This window comes from Dermacentor variabilis, unplaced genomic scaffold (genome assembly GCF_050947875.1).
Source record: "Dermacentor variabilis isolate Ectoservices unplaced genomic scaffold, ASM5094787v1 scaffold_18, whole genome shotgun sequence".
In the NCBI taxonomy this organism is placed as follows: Eukaryota; Metazoa; Arthropoda; class Arachnida; order Ixodida; family Ixodidae; genus Dermacentor; species Dermacentor variabilis.
Genome location: NW_027460346.1, coordinates 905,997 through 925,212, shown reverse-complemented (window position 1 = coordinate 925,212; position 19,216 = coordinate 905,997).

The window sequence follows — 19,216 nt, the reverse complement described above, 5'->3', positions numbered from 1 at the left end:
TGCACCGGCGATACAAAGGCTGCTTTTCGCCGTCATCGAGGATTCGACAAACACCAGTCGCCAAGCATCGCATAATCACCGAGGAGTGCGCTCGACCACTCCGCCAGAGCCCTTACCGAGTTTCGCCGCGAGAACGTGAAGCTATAAGAGAACAAGTCGACGAAATGCTGCGCGACGACATGATCCAGCCGTCGGAAAGCCCGTGGGCATCCCCTATTGTCCTGGTGAAGAAAAAGGACGGAACCCTACGTTTCTGCATCGATTATCGTCGTCTGAACAAGATCACGAAGAAGGACTTATACCCCCTCCCACGGATAGACGACGCATTGGATCGGCTCTGCAAAGCTAAATACTTCTCGTCGATGGACCTCAAGTCTGGCTATTGGCAAATAGAAGTCGACGAAAGAGATCGCGAAAAGACCGCCTTCATCACCCCAGACGGCCTGTACGAGTTCAAGGTTATACCATTTGGACTGTGCTCGGCGCCTGCAACGTTCCAGCGCGTGATGGACACGGTTTTAGCAGGATGGTAAAAGGTAAAAGGATGGTAGAAGTGGCAGACCTGTCTCGTTTACTTGGATGACCTCGTTGTCTTCGCCGGAAATTCCGACGATCACCTTAGGCGGCTTGCAACAGTACTAGAGGCCATCAGGTCATCAGGGCTCACTCTGAAGCCAGAAAAGTGCCGCTTCGCTTATAATGAGCTTCTGTCCCTAGGCCACGTCATCAGCAAGTCTGGAGTCCGCCCCGACCCGCAGAAGACAGCTGCGATCGCAAAGTTCCCGCAGCCCATCGAGAAGAAGACAGTGCTTAGATTTCTTGGCATGTGTGCCTACTACAGGCGATTTGTCAAGGACTTTTCACGCATCGCTGAGCCGCTGACACAGCTAACTAAATGTGACGTCGAGTTCAAGTGGGAGACGCCGCAGGCCGACACATTTCAAGAACTCAAACGACGCATGCAGTCGCCGCCCGTACTTGCGCACTTCGACGAGCACGCCGATAGCGAAATACACGCTGACGCCAGTAGCCTAGGCCTCGGTGCCGTCCTAGTCCAGAGAAAAGATGGACATGAACACGTGATAGCTTACGCTAGCCGGTTGTTGTCAAAAGCGGAAGGCAATTATTCTACCACCGAAAAGGAATGCCTCGCCATCGTTTGGGCTACAGCAAAATTCCGCCCTTACCTATATGGCAGGCCATTCAAAGTGGTCAGCGATCATCGCGCGTTGTGTTGGCTCGCTAACTTAAAGGACCCTTCAGGACGGCTGGCGCGGTGGAGCCTCAGACTACAAGAATACGACATTACTGTAACATACAAGTCCGGACTAAAACACTCAGATGCCAATTGCCTATCACGCGCCCCATTGACCCGCCGCCGCAAGATGACGAGGATGACGACGCCTTCTTGGAATAATAAGCGCGGAAGACTTCGCCGAACAGCAACGAAGAGACCCGGAGCTAAAAGGCCTAGTCGAGTATTTGGCAGGGCACACCGACGTTGTCCCTATAGGGCATTTAAGCGTGGATTGTCTTCGTTCACGCTTCAAAACAAGCTACTCGTGAAGAACTCACCAGTCCGCGCCAACTACCTTCTTGTTGTTCCGTCGGCGCTGCGTCCAGAAGTACTGCACGTCCTACATGACGATTGACGATCCGACCGCTGGGCACCTCGGTTTCTCCCAGACGCTATCGTGGTTACAAGAAAGGTATTACTGGCCGCACCACCGCCGATGTCGCCCCTTACGTCAAGACATGCCGAGACTGTCAGCGACACAAGACACCGCCGACAGGGCCAGCGGGATTACTACAGCCGATCAAGCCTCCTTACCGACCTTTTCAGCAGATCGGGATGGACGTGTTGGGACCGTTTCCGACATCAACTTTCGGAAATAAGTGGATCGTCGTGGCGACGGACTATCTCACCCGCTTCGCAGAAACTAAAGCTCTACCGAAAGGCAGCGCTGCCGAAGTGGCGAAATTTTTCGTCGAGAACATCCTGCTGCGACACGGCGCCCCAGAAGTCCTCATCACCGACAGAGGAACGGCTTTTACAGCAGAGCTCACGCAAGCCATTCTGCAATACAGCCAGACAAGCCACAGGAGGACAACTGCCTACCACCCGCAGACGAATGGTCTCACGGAGCGCTTAAACAAGACCCTCGCCGACATGCTAGCAGTGTACGTCGACGTCGAACACAAGACCTGGGATGCCGTCCTGCCGTACGTAACATTCGCTTACAACACGGCGGTGCAAGAAAGAACACAGATCACGCCGTTTAAGCTGGTCTACGGCAGGAATCCGACGACGACACTCGACGCCATGCTGCCGCACGTCTCTGACGAGGAGAATCTTGAGGTCGCTACCAGTCTCCAGCGCGCCGAAGAAGCCCGACAGCTCGCCCGCCTACGGATCAAGACCCACCAGCGTACCGAGAGTCGACACTACAACCTCCGACGACGCTTCGTCGAGTACCAGCCCGGCGACCGTGTTTGGATATGGACCCCGATACGCCGACGAGGACTGAGTGAGAAACTATTGCGACGCTATTTCGGACCCTACAAGGTCATCCGACGTATTGGTGCACTGGACTATGAGGTCGTGCCAGACGGCGTTTCGCATTCACAGCGGTGCCGCGCACGATCTGAAGTGGTCCACGTGGTGCGCCTTAAACCCTTTTACGGACGCTGACGAACTTCCTTATTTTGTAGTTTTCTTTGCTACGAGTGCTCCTCTTTATTACTTTCGTTTGCTTGCAGCATCGGGTCGATGCTTTTTAAGAGGGGTGGGGGAGGGGGTATTGACACGTGTACTTATATTTATCGGGCGACCACGTTTCGCCGCCTAACAAATGTTATCGCACAGCGTGAGACGCGCCTGCATGCATCCGAAGTTTCTGGAAAGTTATCGATGCTTCTATCCGCTGTCTGTTGTCGCCGAACCTTGCGTTATCTGATTTCATCGCCTGACGCGGATGGTGTAGAACTTTGTGGAAGGCACGCGGGTCCCAACGATTAGTCTGGAACATTCGATGACTGCTCTATAAAAGCCAACGCGTTGGACCCGCTGATCAGATTTTCGACGATCGCCGACCGTGTTCGCCACTATCGTTGTGCTATAAGTGTAGCCTGTCTTGTGGGCACAGAATAAAAGCTAGTTTTGTCGTTCATAGTATTGCTACTGTGTTCTTCAACGTCACCACCACGTGACAATATGAAGAACCTCAGAACGTTCGGCGCCATCTAGCGCGGCGGCCGCCGTGCGCGTGGCCTCCGAAATGCATGGTGCATAGGTGCGTGCTAACGGGGTGAAACGCATTACGCGGCCACCCATGTCTTCTCCCACGCTTCGTATGAATGGATGGATGCTGTGAGCGTCCCCTTTGAAACGGGGCGGTGGGTTGCACCACCAAGCCCTTGTTACTATATTGCCTAATATCCTGCATATGTTAAAAAAAAAGGAACATTCCCACCACCAAACTTTCTGAGCCCCCTATTGGGAACATTGTTCTTGTGCGCCTCCGTTGCTTGTCGTTTGCCTGCTTTTCTTCCAGCAATATTCCAGTCGCCTCTTACTAATCTCTATTGCGGTCATGTTTACTTACTCCTGCTTTCGCTGAACCCAAGGGCTTCAAGGAGGCCAGAGGTGCCTAAATTGACTGCTGGGCTTCCGATTCTAACGAAACATGCTCCATCGTTTCTCTAGCTTTGCACAGCCAGGCACGTGCTTCTTCTTCCTTCTTATATCTCGCTTTATAAGTGCATGTTATGGCATCCTGATCTCGCTTCGAAAAGTGACGACATTTCCTTTAAATTATCATAAATTGTTTTTTTTCCGGATTTCCTTTTTAGACATGCAGCGCCATCAACGCACGGCCAAGAAGTTCCCGCGTGGCCTCTGAGACGAAAAGCATGGCGCGCCGGTGCCTGCAGAAGCTGAGAATCGTTGCCTCGCTTGCAGCCATGGAGGAAGGAAAATTCTAGGAGGGAGCGTCACGTGACAATTTTGGAGCCTAGTCATAAAAAATTGAGAGGAATACGATGAAGGGAAATAGGCCCTTACGTGATAGGCAAGCAGTAGCTTTAGTCAGCCGGGCTTGCTTGTGCCTGCTGGAGGGGTTTTGGAATATATGCGCACATAGTCGGCGTGGCAAGCGCACGCCGAGGTCGAGTGAAGGAATTCAACTCTGTGAAGCAGTCGAGCCTGTGTTATGTCAGTGACGTAAAGCACCGAACCACCACGCGGCTCGCTGCTTAAACAAGCAGCAGACAGGCGCCAATGCAGTAGCGAACGAAGGCGTCGGCATTATGCCCAGCAACCCGCCACGATCACCTAAAGGACGACTGGTCGCGTTTTAGGCGGGTTGCAGGGAAACGATGAAACCTTTCCCCCTGCAAACGCGTGAAGGCGACCACGCCGCCCTTCCGACGGCGATTCGTCGCGTTTTGGGGCATCTTCTGGGGAACAATATGATGTCTTTCGTCCCTGAAAACATGTGCAGGTGCTCAAGCGAGCGTCCAGGGTTCGCAGCAACTGCTTTTCCGTGTGAAAAAAATTGCTGCATCTTGTGACCAACGATGGAATGGTGAGACGATGAAACCGACCATATTATAGAGGTCCACTGTTATGGCAGACGGTCCCAGTCGACGCTGTCGTTTTGCTCAATGCCTTCTGCTTTTTAACAGACCGTCGAGAACTAATAGGCACGTCTCAACAGCGCAAGACCGTCGCACCACACAATCTTACAACATAGTGCACGTAAATCTCAAGGAAAGGTGTCGACTTCGGCGTTTATGATGCAGGGTAATGCTATTTATTTATTTCGCAACGAAAGACGCACAACAGAACCTTTTACCAGAGTCCTTCCAAAAAATGGAAGGACTCTGCTTTTACTAAGCAAACACGTGACAAATAACTATCCCGCGAGAGATCTCGACCCATCCTATATAGGTGCTAGACAGCGGAACAAAAATTAGCAAGAAAATACGCACCCGGATTTCAGGTACACAACAGCAGAATTGACGAAACAATAGACCAGTCTCGTGCCGACATAATCTGGACAGTTTTCGAGGTGAGAGCGCCGAATAACTGTAGTGGTAAGCGCAAGTGTTGCTTTGAAAATTTTGTCGCCATGGGGTCTGGTTCCGCAGTCTTTCTCCACGTTTCAAGGCAATCATTTGAAGCGAAGAACGACGCCCGCAATCGCAGAAACCCACGCGTTGTACTTCCTACGTGCCTCTGACGGCTGGTGCCGCTAAGCCACTAATCGCTGCCACGTACCAAACCAACTAGAATGGTACGGCAACAATATGGGCCTATTCCATAGGCGTATCTACCGGTGAAGGGAGGGGGGGGGCATAAAGGGCACTTGCCCCCTCCCCACTTTTGAAAGAGGGAACTGGCACTTTCGGCTGCAAACTTTACTTTATTTCTTACTAAAGTGACCACATTAAGCAATGCTTTTCTTTACTACGCATATCCTTGCTTGGACAACGACGGTTGTCTTTTGTCCTTTCTCGGGACGCCCTGTAGAGGATGACGCGCAGGATTCACCATACACGTTCGCGTTGCGGATAACGTGTGGTGCAGGGCCGTTCCCGCCCTAACAAGCTGTCAGGTTGCGCACTTGCATCATGCCCTTTTTTTGTTGGGGGGGGGGGGGGGGACCGCTATATGTGTATCCTAAGCCCAACAAGCTTTTTACATTTAATCTCCAGGTGAGCGGGAGGTCCGGATAAAGTATGATAATCAGCCGCGCCCAACGGCTGGTGTGCCTTACGGCATGAAATCGTTGGATTATGAAGTGCTGGAACAATTTAATCTCTGTCCGTTGCAGCGTTGCTGTTTCAGTATCCTATCACAATCAGAAATCTAATGAAACTGCTTCTTACGAGTACAACTGTCGTATTTCATCGTGTAATGACGACTTATCGTAGATATGCTCGTGAAAATGACCTTGGTCCAACTCGCAGAGCCATTTGAATACCACTAGAACACTGACTTTTTCTATAGGCGTGTGTCACTTCTGACTGACGATTTCATTTTCAGATTGTTTTTAAATAAGAGCTACACAATTACTTGTTTCCCGGCAGAGCAAAGACAGCATATATTGCGTATTTCGAAAAAAAAAAAAAGTGAGGGCCACTTTTTGGTGATCTACACCGAAAATTTGCAATGTGTATGTTGCTTACGTAAGTAAACAGTAACTGACAGGTCGCTTTATCCCAGTTTTTATGCGTTATACAGGGCATTTGGTTGTGCCTCCCCCCCCCCCCCCCTCGGTATTCTTGGTAAAATATGTTGGGCACGGTGTTTATATTTATTCGACGTACGAAACAATGTTCCGAGTTACCAACGATATACCTTTACTCTGTGAAGGTTCATTACAGCCTTTGTAGAAAGTTACTCATTGAAGCGTTCCAGGGGGTCATACTGCAGCTAATATAGCTGTTTCCTAGACTCCTAAAACAACGCACGAGATACGGACGTGAAATTCCGTATATTGATAGTATATCGTAGCCAAATATTGCATTTGTGATGGAGTACCTAATTCTTTTGTTTAGCGAAGCTAGAACCTTTGCAATAACACACTCGTGATTATATTGTCACGAAAAGACAATTGAAGATGTGCCCGGCGTCGGCGAGACAGACAGTTGTACAGGATGCCGTACACAAAACTCAAGCTGGGGTCCTCAGCCTCTGCTTCTTCTTCTTTAGCGCCCACCTCTTGCCGAGCGCGCGTTCAAGTCACTTGTGTTTCAGCGCTGGCGCGTGACAATATCCTCTACGTACGACGTCACGCTCTCATTCGGCAGATGAATGCGGGATTGGAGCGCCCGTTCGGCTCGTTCGTGGCGATCAGCATTGGTGTATGTCTCCAGCAAGGCACGGCGGAACTCGAGCCACGATTTCAGGAGCCCTTCTCGGTTCTCGCACCAAGTGCGAGCACCGTCCTCCAAGCTGAAGTACACGTTTCTCAGCTTCGCCGCGTCGCTCCATTCGTTTATGTCAGCAACGTGCTCAAACTGGGCTAACCAGTCTTCAACATCCTCGAAGACATCCCCGTGGAACACTTTCGGCACTCTGAGATTCTGGAGCAGGTACTGAGTTGCCGTTGTGGCCGTACCTTGCATAATGGTCGATGGAGACGTCGATGTTCCTTCCATACTGGTCCGTGGGGGCGTCGATGTTGTTGCGGAGAGGTGATCAAGCTCCGGAGGTAATCCTCGGATTCTCCTGCTGGCCCGGTGAACAGGGGTGTCCACTAGTATAGGGCTGGTACTCCGGCTACCAGGAGGAGTTTGTGGCATCGGGTGAACCGTACCCCACACCTCCACCATACGGACCAGTATGGAAGGAACATCGACGTCTCCATCGACCATTATGCAAGGTACGGCCACAACGGCAACTCAGTACCTGCTCCAGAATCTCAGAGTGCCGAAAGTGTTCCACGGGGATGTCTTCGAGGATGTTGAAGACTGGTTAGCCCAGTTTGAGCGCGTTGCTGACATAAACGAATGGAGCGACGCGGCGAAGCTGAGAAACGTGTACTTCAGCTTGGAGGACGGTGCTCGCACTTGGTACGAGAACCGAGAAGGGCTCCTGAAATCGTGGCTCGAGTTCCGCCGTGCCTTGCTGGAGACATACACCAATGCTGATCGCCGCGAACGAGCCGAACGGGCGCTCCAATCCCGCATTCATCTGCCGAATGAGAGCGTGACGTCGTACTTAGAGGATATGACGCGCCTCTTCCGTCGGGTGGACCCTACCATGTCAGAAGAAAAGAAGCTGCGCCATCTAATGCGGGGAGTTAAAGAACAGCTATTTGCTGGCCTGGTTCGAAGCCCGCCGAAGACCGTGGGTGAATTCTTAACCGATGCCACCACGATGGAAAAGATGCTGCACCATCGCTCAGCCTTCTATGAAAGGCAAATGAACGCTACTTCACCTTCGGACCAGCGCTCAGCTACGTATGACAGACACGCGAATGCTGCTTCACTGACGGACGCGGTTGCCTTTGGAAACCTGGACGTTCTCCGAGACCTTATCCGCTCTGTGGTTCGTGAGGAGCTTCAACGGCTCAGCTGCCCGCCTCAGCCCACGCTGGGTTCCATTTCTGCCCTCGTGAGAAGTGAAGTGCAGCAAGCGATCCAAGGTCCCATCCCAAGCAGCAATGCGCCGCCTGTGACAGCACAGTTGCAGCGGCCGTCGTATGCGGAAGTTTTGGGGCGAGTCCCTGTCCGCGCTCCGACCCATTTCATCCCCGCCACGTCTTACGCCGCGTCATACGTCCCGCCGCTTCCATCAGTGCAACCTATCCAACGTATGGAGGATCGGCGCCCGCTCGAAAGGAAATCTGACGTCTGGCGTACCCCGGACAGAAGGCCTCTGTGCTATCACTGTGGAGAAGCCGGTCACGTATACCGCGAATGCCCATACCGCCGCCTTGGACTGCAAGGTTTCGCCGCGGTTTCACCAAGGCCCAGATATGGCGAAAGGCCTAGGGCGATTGAAGAGTACTTGAACCAGCAGGGTATGTCACTGTTCCCGCGGCGGCAGTCGCGCTCGCCGTCCCCCAGGCGATCTTCCCCAGCTCCTAGAAGCCCTCCAATGGCAGCGCAGGGACGATCGCCAAGCCCTCGCCGGGAAAACTAAGAACAGCGACCTTCGGGGGCGAGGCCGCTGATAATCGCCCTTCCGAAGACCTCCCATCGACGCAAGCACGGTCTATTCAGCACGACTCAGCGACGACAGCAGCCGAACTCTGCGACAGACTCTCGCTAGACATACCTGTTGTGCTCGACGGCCGCCACGTTAGTGCGTTATTGGATACGGGTGCCGACTACTCGATCTTGTGCGGAAAACTAGCGACGGAACTTAGAAAAGTTATCACGCCTTGGTCTGGAACGCAAATTCGTACTGCTGGCGGGCATATCGTAACACCGTTGGGCATGTGCACGGTCAGAGTACAAATTCGTGGGTCCACGTTTCCAGCCAGCTGCCTTATACTCCGCGATTTCTCTCGAGACCTCATCTTGGGCGTCGACTTTCTGCGAGAGTATGGTGCCGTTATAGACCTCCGGGCACGCACAGTGACTTTTTCGACAGAGAGAGCAGCGAACAGCCGCGACAATCGCCGACGTAACGCGCTTCGGGTTTACGCCGACAGTGTAACTTTACCACCACGCGCAAGTGTCCTGGTAGCGGTCGTATGCGACGATCTGCGTGACGGCGAAGCTCTTGCAGAGGGCAATTCCTCCCTTATGCTGACTCATGGTGTATGTGCAGCCCGCAGACTCATTATGCTTCGAGGTGGACGTTCTGCGCTCCTCGTGACGAACTTCAGCCAGGAACATCGGCACCTGTTTCGTCGTACTACTATCGCTTTTGCTGAGCCCTTAGCAGACGTTGCTGAATGCTTTGCGTCTATGACAAAGGACAACCCAGCTCACACACTCACCAACATCGACATCAATTCAGACCTTTCGGAGGAAAAGCAAAAAGCGCTGCGTGAGTTACTACTTCGGTTCAAGGAGTGCTTCGCATCTACTTCTAAGGTACGCCAGACGCCCATCACGAGACACCGAATAATCACGTATGACGATTCTCGTCCCATACGACAACTGCCTTATCGCGTATCGGCGAAAGAGCGCAACGTTATTAATGCACAAGTGAAAGAAATGCTTGACGATGACGTCATACAACCATCCCAAAGCCCTTGGTCGTCGCCGGTGGTCCTTGTCGAAAAGAAAGACGGAACGCTTAGGTTCTGTGTTGACTATAGAAAGTTGAATAACGTCACAAAAAAAGACGTTTATCCGCTTCCGCGGATCGATGATTCGTTAGATCGGCTGCGGCGAACCAAGTATTTTTCATCAATAGATTTGAAGAGTGGATATTGGCAAATCGAAGTTGACGAACGAGATCGCGAAAAAACTGCCTTTGTTACCCCGGATGGACTGTACGAATTTAAAGTACTTCCATTCGGCCTGTGTTCTGCCCCGGCCACATTCCAGAGAATGATGGACACTGTTCTTACGGGTCTGAAGTGGCACAGTTGTTTAGTATACTTAGATGACGTCGTCGTGTTTGCGGCGACCTTCGAAGAACATCTGAAGCGTTTAGAGGCGGTACTTGAGGCGCTCCACTCCGCTAATCTCACACTAAAGCCAGAAAAGTGTCACTTCGGTTACGAAGAGTTGAAGTTTCTCGGTCATGTCGTGAACGCCGACGGTGTCCAGCCTGACCCAGAAAAAACATCTGCTGTTGCTGCTTTTCCGATTCCTCGTGACAAGAAAGCAGTACGCCGCTTTCTCGGTCTGTGTGCGTACTATCGTCGCTTTATCGCAAATTTCTCCCGGATCGCCGAACCACTCATACGCCTCACGCGAGAAGACACACCCTTCGTTTGGACGAATGAGCAGGACGCAGCTTTCACCGAGTTACGGCAGCGCCTGCAGGAATCACCCGTTCTCGCTCACTTTGACGAGGATGCTGACACCGAGGTGCATACCGACGCAAGCAACATCGGTCTTGGCGCTGTTCTCGTTCAACACCAGGAAGGCGTCGAGCGAGTGATCGCTTACGCCAGTCGCACCCTTTCACGTGCCGAAATTAACTACTCCACTTCCGAGAAAGAGTGTCTAGCGGTTGTGTGGGCCATCATGAAATTTCGGCCTTATCTCTACTGTCGCCCTTTCAACGTGGTGACAGACCACCATTCCTTGTGTTGGCTAGCCAACCTACGAGACCCGTCCGGGCGACTTGCTCAATGGAGTCTCCGTCTGCAGGAGTTCGATGTTACCATCGTATACAAATCGGGCCGCAAACACGAAGATGCTGACGCGTTGTCGCGCGCTCCCGTCAAAACTTGCGATAAGGACATGGACGAAGGCGGCGCATTCCTTGGGGCCCTCACCGCATCTGACCTGATCACACGACAGCGCGAGGACGCCGAAATACGCCCTCTCATCGATCACGTAGAAGGCAAGAATGTTACAATTCCACGACACCTTTCTCGCAGTCTCTCGACCTTCTGCCTCGGAAAGGGTGTCCTCTACAAGAAAAACTCGAGTGCCAGCGACAAAGAGTATCTATTGGTCGTACCTGCCACCCTCCGTGATGATATTCTCCTAGCCTGCCATGATGAGCCCACGTCTGGACACTTGGAATTTTCACGCACTCTTGCAAGAGTACGCCAGACGTACTACTGGCCCCGACTTTCTCCCACGGTGAAGCGTTACGTCCAAAGCTGCCGTGAGTGTCAACGCAGGAAATCGCCGTCTTCGAAGCCCGGGGGGTTACTGCAACCCATCGCACCACCTAGCACGCCGTTTGATCAAATCGGTATGGATCTTCTGGGACCCTTTCCCTTGTCAGCCAGCGGAAACAAGTGGATTATAGTCGCCACAGACTATCTAACCCGCTACGCCGAGACGAAAGCTGTACAACGTGCCACCGCCTACGAAGTTGCCCAGTTCTTTATCGATCAGATAGTCCTAAGACATGGTGCCCCATCACATGTCATCACCGACAGAGGAACTGCCTTTACGGCCCAACTGATAGAGGACATATTCGAGCTGAGCTGCACGCAGCATCGCAAGGCCACTGCCTATCATCCGCAGACCAACGGACTGACGGAACGGCTAAACAAAACCATTGCTGACATGCTGTCTATGTATGTAGACGTCCACCATAAAACATGGGATCAAGTCCTTCCGTACGTTACATTCGCGTACAACACCGCCATTCAGGAAACAACACGCTTCACACCGTTCCGTCTTGTCTACGGGCGCGAGGTCCAGACCACGCTAGACGCAATGCTCCCGCACGACACCGATGCATCACTTACTTCCGACGCCGAGCAACTTACTCAACGCGCCGAGGAAGCTCGTCAACTCGCGCGCATACACATCACGACGCAGCAGAGTGCAGACGCGCGACGCTACAACCTTCGACATCGGCAAGTCGAATACCAGCCAGGTGACCAAGTCTGGGTGTGGACTCCAATTCGTCGCCAGGGGTTGTCTGAGAAGCTGCTGAGTAGATACTTTGGACCGTACAAAGTGATACGCCGCGTTAGTGAAGTGAACTATGAGGTCATTCCCGACGGTGCCGCGTCGCCTCGGCGTCGACAGCACCACTCAGAGATAGTGCATGTTGTTCGCCTCAAACCGTATTTCGCGCGTTAAGGCGGCGCCAACTGATCTCATACGACTACCACACTTCCCCTTTCTTTTAGTAAGCATCGTAGTTTAGTAAGCATCGGGTCGATGCTTTTCTTTTGGCGGGGGGATAATGCCGCTAGTATATAATGTATTTATAGTCTTTGTTGGCAAATACTACCATATGCACTTGCCCTTCCTGTTATAATCCCATGAGGGATTGGCAGTATGTGAAATAAATAAATAAATAAATAAATAAATAAATAAATAAATAAGAAAACTTTAGGCGCAATGCGTTGCGAAACTTTCATTTTCCTGCTTTATATGCAAGTGTCGCAGATAATTACTAAAAACTTGTTTTTTCATGTATTTTCGTGAAATACCTTCAGTAATGAACTACGAAGGACTGTCGATAAATGTGTGAAATTAACATAATTTTATATTAAATTAAATATTCATTTATTGTACAGTCACTTATGCTACGTTTCTTCATTAAATATATCGAATCACCCGCTCGAATTTCATGCACAGGTTAATTATTGGGTACATGCATTACCACAAGAGAAGAAATAATATTTCGCGATTACTACCGAAACACCCCACTTGAAACGTCCCGTCAAAGACGCTAGTGCCTTCATGAAAGCAGTTATGTGAAGCGATACATTTCACTCAGCAGGGAAACGGGAGTACTTTGAGACTGGAGAATGTTCAATTTAATAGAATATTAATGCTCGTTCTCTGTTCCTTGCAACCACTGCACAGTAACGGCAAACACAAGTCGCTTTCAGAAACGTGCACGCCGTGACTGAAGGGGATATTACGAGATACGGAGTTTGTTTTTCCGGTGCCCTCGGTGAGCTAAACAAAGCATCTAGTTTATATCTAAGGGAAGCTGGGGGCATGGTATGGATAAAGTGTAGGCAATGTACCAAATGGGTGGGTTAAATGCTCACTTTCCAGTGGAATACGTATGTAAGCTTTAGCCTTATTAGTCTGTTTTACGAGTGCTGTAAGACGGCTGCGCTGGCATAATTACAACTGAGGTGAAACTTTGCGAACATAAGGGGAGCAATACGCTAAGTTTATGTGCGATGGTAAATACGTGTCGATCAAAAAGAGTGTTAAAAATATTGTAAGCGAGTGTTCGAAAGTATCACGATGTTTTTATTTCCTAGGTTACCCAATGTCCCAAGAGAACTCTGCGTTTCAGATATTTTTTACTTTGAAGGAATAGGCAGCAGTTTAAGTGCAACACGTGGCTTATTTAGAGACGTTACGAATAATTATTGGACCCTCATCTTTCTTTTGCTTACTTTTTCATGCGTGATATATAGTTTCGTCTGGTGCCCTCACTTAACTAAAGGAAGCAGCTTCGTTATGCCTGGTGTCTGTAAGGTATGATGTGCAGGTGAAGTTCAAAATAAATGGGAAATTGGGGCTTTCGCAATAAATTACGTATGCAAACACTCTAGAGTCTTATGGGCGTGTCTAACGAGTGGGGAAGCATTGAGCCCGCGCCCCGGGCAGAACTATAAAACCCGCCAAAACCAAATTTAGCGAAAATTGGTGGTACACTGTGGAAACTTCTTGTGCGAAGTTAAATGCGGTTGGAGCAAACACAGCCTTTGTAAACAATTTCTTATTAAAGTGTTAGAGAGTGTGATATGGCCGCTATCAGCTGTGCTTTCTAATGTCCCGACATAGCTGTAGTTTACATCAGGCTTATATTTTGTGGAAAGGGGAGGGGGAAGTGGTAACTGCAACGTGCGACAAAATTTTTACATGCCCGGTCAGCTTAGAAGCGTTGCAAATAATTAATGAGCCGTAGTTTTTCTTTCCCTATTTTCAGGCATCGTAACACGTTCCGTCTTAGTTTCAGCGGTGTTCTCGGGGAACTAAACAAGACATTTCGTTTATATTTGGCGAAAATAAAGGGCACGTTATGGGCAATAGGTAGGTAAACTTCGAAGATAGGGCACTAATTTTGACATTTGTAGTAGATTACGCATGTAAGCTATCCGGAGCTCTACGAATGTGTTTTGCGAATAAAAAATTTATCCCGTTGCCCTTGAATAACTGTAGAGTCAACAGATATCAAATCTAGCGGGGAAATGAATGGGTGGGAGGTGTCGTTGTCAAGCATTGAGCTTTACATACCCCTCTCAGCAGTTGCAGTGGTCTTCAACAGCTTCGCTGGATAACGACTGTAGCAGAGGGCCGGTATGGCGAGCGATTTTTTCTCGTGATAATAACAAGTAATTTATGTTGATTATACGTCGTTGCGTATAACCTCGACAAAACCATTGCCTAAACTAGCGATGCATTTATGCTCTTGACTTAAACAGCAAGTACAATTACTTGTTCAATTCAAATTCTGTGTAGCAAATGTGCATTTTTGATGTGCGCTGTACTGCTGCGACTGGGCGGGATCCGGGACCACTTTGGGGCACTCGTTGCCTTTTGTCCCTGTATCATCTTGTGATTTTATATAGTTGAAAGGGATAAAGGAAAATTCAGGTCACTTTTGGAGCCCCCATGATTCACCATGTGCGATTGATAAATATGTCCCTCTCTGTTGAATATAACTCACAGAAGCATTTCCAGGCTCTTTCACTTACTGTAATAGTAATGAGCAATATATATATATATATATATATATATATATATATATATATATATATATATACGAGAAGGAAGGGGGTTAACCGAGGGGCCCGATCCTTTAATAATAATATCATAAGAGGCCAACAAACAAAGACACAAAGCAGAACATAAGAGAAATTACTTGTACTTAATAATTGAAATAATGAAATAATAAATTAATAGAAATGAAAGTGAATGAAAAAACAACTTGCCGCAGGTGGTAAACGATCCCACGTCGTCGCATTACGCGTGCGATGCTCTGCCAATTGAGCTACCGCGGCGCCGTCATCCCATCCACTTTCTGGGATATTTATGTGTCACTACTAGAAATAACCCTGGGAGTGTTAGTCAGCGTCACCACTCATAAACCTTGGCGGCGGATGCGGAACATCCTCCGTGTAAGGTCATTCGGCTACCCTCCTAGTTTATTGGACTTTCTTGGGCCCGCGAACCAACTTATACAACTGCCTCTGCATTCAGTTACAGGGAAGTGCTTGTTGGGAACAGGCAATCGAAGCGACCACACATAACCCAGACCCTGATCGGCAAACAAGGTAACCCGGCGTTGTCGTCGTGATCAAGCACCAGCTCTGAAGCCTTTTATTTTGGGCACCAGCATGCGAAGGGGAAATGACTCCTCCCCACCGCTACAATGCCTGCTACTGCCCTTTCACTGCACGTGCCCCTCAACAGAGCCTTTCCCCTGAAATTCAAATATCGAAGAGCTGTACTGTATGCAGTACATCATTATCACTGTCGCAAATGACGTTAATGATATCGCAGTATGTTGTGACACGCCGTGACCTTGAATCGTCGTGATTGTCCGGAAATAGCCCTCTTGGGAGCTACAGTTCCGCAAGCTTCAAGCGATCCCCCTTCTTGTCAAATATAACTTTTTAAATCACTCTAAAAATTTTAACACCCTTAAGGGTGTAAATGACTTTTCCCATGAGTGACACTCTTTTTGGTGTATTGCTACACCCCAAGCAGAGGGGTGTAAATTAACAACCCCCGAAGGAAAACTTGTTAATATGACGTCCCCTTGCCTATGGGTGTAAAACAAACAGCACCCTACCTATATGGGCGTAACACAGACATCACCCTTTCAAAAGAATACATTGTTGGGCCAAAAAAGGAAAATAAAGACTTGGGAAGGAAGAGTACGAAAAGAGAGATTGAGCGCTGACTCAAATGGTTGATGTAACTTGAAGTAGACATGGTAGAAAAGGGGCCCAGTGTACTAGAAATGTAGTTGAGTAGAACTTGTTGCTGGGCGAGTTGGTTGGGATCTAAAGAATACATTGTTGCGCCAAAAAAGAAAACTAAAGACTTGGGAAGGAAGAGTACGAAAAGACAGATTGAGCGCTGACTGTCAGCGCTCAATCTGTCTTTTCGCACTATTCCTTCCCAAGTCTTTATTTTCCTTTTTTGGCGCAACAATGTATTCTTTAGATCCCAACCAACTCGCCCAGCAACAAGTTCTACTCAATCACCCTTTCAATATGGGTTTAGCATGGACAACACCCTTCCAAAAGGGTGTTATCCCTGCAAGTATTTTAGCGTTCACTACAGCCATGTAGTTAATGGATAGACTAGCTGTTGTGAATGCTGCCTAGACTTAGCTATGATACTACCTTGTTCAGTATGAGCCAGAATGTCTGAGGCGTCGTCATATCGCGCTTCTGGTCTGTCATGTGGTAGCCATATATAACATGACCCTTTCAGGAAAAAAAATTAAGTTTAACGATCGCAGCAATGCACACACCCTATGCTGCTTTTCGTCATCTTCCGCTGCAGTGATAGTACACTAGTGCAGTGATAGCGCAATAACACACGCTGCACTAAGGACACAGGATCTCCCGCACCTTGGTGCATCAGAACTTATCACTCCATGGAAACAGCACACAACTAAAAGCATGATGTTACATGCATTTGTAAAATAATTAAAAATCTCCACTTTTCTTGGTCAAAAATTTTCGCAACACCAGCTTGACCAGGAGGGAAAGTCACCAAAGCTCGTTGTTGTAGCTCATATTAAATGCAATAGAGCGCAAGCAATGCATGGATTGGCAACGGTAACCAGTGAAGTACTACAGAAGCATACGTTTGTCTGTCAAACAGTTTTTTGCCTTTTTAAGCACATATTTGATACCTCTATTCAGTCATTATCATTTATCTCCACGGGATGCTTGTACTAGTACCTTCACATATATAATGACCTAATGGTAGCGCTGAAAACCAAAGAACAAAGTGCAACAAAGCGCTTCCACTTAGGATAATGTTTCAGCATTTACAAACAAAATTGCTTGTGTAGCGGTGCATGCTGTTTAATATATAAGTATCCACTATTTCCTGAAATTTATGTATGCTCCATTTACTGCCAGTGACCTGCTTATGCCCAATAATTTAGTTTATTTTTCACCATGTGCTTGCACTGAATATCCCACAGGCATTGTAAGTTAAGCTACCAGAAAAACAATCAGCTAGTCTAAGGTTACCTAGTTGAACAAAATCATTGTAAAATTTGTGACGGAATGTCAGAAGAACGTATTTATTATTTCATTAAAGAGAAATGGTTACATAACAATGTTTGCACATTTTAAAAGTAAAAAGGAACATAAGGAGTAAAACCATACCTATACAAAGACAAGCACTGAATAATGGCACAGGCTTGTTCAATTAAATTTTAAGCAGAAAAGGTTTTTTTAAATAACCTCACTACGAACTATCACATGTTTTCATTCGAAAAGCACTGCATCTTATCATAAAGTACGGAAATAACCGGCCACATAAGAATGAACAAGTCTGAGTGTGCCACGAAGCCACGGTCTACGGCGGGCTTCGAACAAGGGCAGCAAATAGCTGTTCCTTAACTCCCCGCATTAGATGGCGCAGCTTCTGTTCCTCGGACATGGTTGGGTCCACCCGATGGAAGAGGCGCGTCATATCCTCGACGTACGACGTCACACTCTCGTTCGGCAGATGATGCGGGATTGGAGCGCCCGTTCGGCTCGTTCGCGGCGATCAGCATTGGTGTAGGTCTCCAGCAAGACACGACGGAACTCGAGCCACGATTTGATGAGCCCTTCTCGGTTCTCGTACCAAGTGCGGGCACCGTCCTCCAAGCTGAAGTAGACGTTCCTTAACTTCGCCGCGTCGCTCCATTCATTTATCTCGGCAACGCGCTCAAACTGGACTAACCAGTCTTCTACATCCTCGAAGATATCTCCGTGGAACACTTTCGGCACTCGCAGATTCTGCAGCAGATACTGCGTTGCCGTTGTGGCCGTACCTTGCCTAATGGTCGGTAGGGACGTCGACGTTCCTTCCATACCGGTGTGTGGGGGCGTCGATGTTGTTGTACAGAGATGATCAAGCTCCGGAGGCAATCTTCGGATTATCCGGCTTGCCCGGTGAACAGGGGTGTCCACTAGTATAGGGCTGGTACTCCGGCTACCAGGAGGAGTTTGTGGCATCGGGTGAACCGTACCCAGCACCTCCACCAGTTTTGTCACGAAAAGACAATGGACGATGTACCCGGCGTCGGCGAGGGAGGCAGTTGTACAAGATGGCGTGCAATAATTCAAGCCGGCGTCCTCAGCTTCTACCTCTTCTACTTCAGCGCCCGTCTCTTGATGAGCGCGTGTTCCAGTGCCAACTTCTTTTCTCAGCGCTGGCTCGTGACACCTAGCGGCAATATCTTTTTAAACATTTCTTATAGGATATATCTCTTGTCTAGACTGTACAAATCGAACGCATCTGGTGGAGAGGCCAAATGAGAATTTGCGTCGGAGCGGCTACCTCCGCTCGGACCATAATACCGATGGCAACCCCCCAAAAATAAAACTCTTCTTGTCCCTGTTGCCGTGTGACGTAAGCTGTAAGCAATACCTTCAACTACCTGCGGTTCTTTCAACGCTCACGGAATTCTCAATACACGGTCGTGTGTTTTCACTTTTCGACGTCATCGAAGAAGGGCAGCCGCGTCCCTAAATTCGGCATCTGCAGCAGCATCAAAAGAATAAAAAAGAAAAGAACTGGGAAAATTGTGCCGCCCTTGCAAATGTTCAAATTCATGCTACATGGTACTCTGCTAGCTCAGTTATCTCCACCGTCAGCTTGTTCCCAGAGTCGTGCGGTCACGTGCGCAGGTACCGACACTATGCCATTTTCTACTGTATTCCAGCGCGTGATCATGCTCTGCGATTCGCTTATTTTGCCTCAGTATTCGTGTAGCACTGAATTATATCGCTAGTCATGTTTCCTAGTGCACAGCGTGCAAAATCGTGCGCTGCGCGAACGAGACAACAGCTCGTGAGTGACGCCGTCGGCGGAAGTGCGTAGCGCCAAAAAAAAAAAAAAGCGAGGAGCAAAAAAAATGAAGGCGGGCTTTGTGACGTCTGCGTCA